Below are 2500 nucleotides of genomic sequence, written 5' to 3' on the forward strand. Positions count from 1 at the left end.
GATAAATAATAAATTGTTCCTATCATTCACAATCACGACAAGCAAATATAAATAAAACTGTACTTACTTTTGAAATATACAAAACACTAACAACGCTGGTATGAAAAATAATAGTAAATACAGCAATCACACACACAACCGCCTCTATCAGCAGTCAAATCAAAAAGCATTTGCTCCGAAACATTTACTACTCTCCTAACCTAGCTAAAAGTAAACAAACAACCTCATTTATACCAACAGTCTTTCTTACAACAAACAATCGATACACTATCTACTTTTCTCTCTCTCTCTCTCTCTCTCTCTCTCTCTCTCTCTCTCTCTCCTCTCTCTCTCTCTCTCTCTCTCTCTCTCTCTCTCTCTCTCTCACAGGATTTGGCAAAAAACAAAAATAAAGATAAAACAAAAATAAATCCTCCACATTCCTCCCCCCTTTGCCAAATCCTTCTCACACAACACTCACATTATTTTTTTTTCATTACCCAGTCGCAGTCGGGAACGGGACCACTACTCCGAGTAACTGGGCCTTCATACACTATCTCTCACGCTTCTTCCTTATCACAATCATTCGCTACATTAACACTATTCCTATCTAAATTCCTATCATCTAATATATCATGTACTATCCCATCTACCTCACTACCATCTGGCCCTAAAATATCACTTATTTCCGTCAGCAATTCATCCATTTCATCAAAACCATTTTCTACTTTAATAAAAGATTCATTCATACTACTTATCATTCTCATATCTCTCATTCTCGCATTCGTCATACTTTCTTTTACATCATCTAATGAAAACCCACACACACTATAGGTATCATTCATACTCAGCCATGATTCATCTGTATTAATACATTTATCTTCCACACTCACTTGTACATTTACACTCTTGTCATACTTATTCAGATTCTTACCTATACCTATAAATTTCCCTTGCACTTTCTCCTCACTTAACTTTCAAACGCCTTTTTTTCCTATATTCAACTAAGACTAATTGCTTATTTTCCAGCCATAGCTTCTCATGCATACTAGGTTCATACTTGCTCATTTCCAACCAATTATTCATCCCATTCTCACAAACATTGATCCTATTCCTTCCACACACACAAGAGGATTCACCTAGCTGAACCCTCTTACACTCTAGTTTCCCGAACATCCTGGCTGACTTAATCCCTTCTTCCTACATACTCTAGCTACATGCCCATCTGCACCACATTCAGTACACTTACCCCGTGGCTCCTGGCTCATTCTAGCATAATGACCATCCTTACCACAATTTCCACAAATCACATTCATACGATTACTACGACATCCACTCGATATGTGCCCAGTCATACCACACTGATAACATTTTACCCCTTTCTCTTTCTTGCACCCGCTAATTCTATGCCCTACCTCACCACATCCAAAACAAGCGCCTAGAGCCCATCTACACTCATTCTTCTTATGTCCTACTTTCCCACATCTATAACACTTCTCTTCACGGATACAACTACCTGACCTACCTTGCTGCGCACTAGCACTCCTATCCTTCCAAACCTGATTCCCTTGCCTAAACACTTCATTTGTCCTTACAGGTATTCCCACATTACTCGCCCTAACACTCCTATCTACTACACTATCAGCTACCCTCATCGGTCCTCTCATAACAGCATCTCTAAAACTAACAAATTCTGGCACACTTTAATCCATTCCAGTTCTTACACTCACAGATTTACTTTCTTTCATACATCTATCCAACTCGTAATCCTCAACTATCTCTAAAATATCATCCCATGTCAATCTTTCTTTTGTCCACCTCATTTTCTCCTTCCGTTTCAAATTAACAAACTCAGCAACATTCTCGGGTACAGTAGCCAAAAACTTCTTCAATAACTCCTTATTCTCATTTATGCCTTCATCCCCATACTTCTTCCTAGCTAACGTTTCCAACCTACATACATACATCGATATCGCTTCTCCTACATTCATCCGTGCCTCATCAAAATCATTCTTACGCTTATACCTAACACTCCCTTTCATACGTTTCACCTGCTCAATTATTCTCTTTTTCACACTTTCATAATCAACATCCCCTACACTCATTATGACATCATACATCGTCAACAAATACCCAGTCAATTATTCTCCTAACTCCCTAGCCCAAACTCTCTTACTATCACCAAACTTATCCTGACAATACCTCTCATACTCCTTGAAAAACTCATATACATCCCTACTACTATGCTCATTGAACCTTTCACACCGAGGTACCTCTCTCATAAATACAGTCTTACACACATCACGTTCATTCTCACTGCTATCATCACTGCTACCTTCCTTCTTGTTTCCTACTTCCTTGCTAGAATATAAAGAATCTAATTCCACACACATACTCCTATCCTTGATTATACTCTTCCTAGCCCTTTTCTTACTCGCCACTTTCACCCATTCACGATCATCTTCACTCTCATCCTGACCTTTCTTCTTTTCCCTCTTCATATTACTTTTACTTTTCTTCT

General features: G+C 38.6%; 1 long non-coding RNA gene across 1 annotated transcript in view; it reads left to right on the forward strand.

The window, feature by feature from the left end:
* Nucleotides 1-2500, forward strand: part of LOC137646861 (uncharacterized) — a 483899-nt gene that overhangs the window by 140724 nt on the left and 340675 nt on the right. The gene's annotated exons all lie outside the window — the stretch shown is intronic.

Source organism: Palaemon carinicauda, chromosome 9 (genome assembly GCF_036898095.1).
Source record: "Palaemon carinicauda isolate YSFRI2023 chromosome 9, ASM3689809v2, whole genome shotgun sequence".
Classification (NCBI taxonomy): domain Eukaryota; kingdom Metazoa; phylum Arthropoda; class Malacostraca; order Decapoda; family Palaemonidae; genus Palaemon; species Palaemon carinicauda.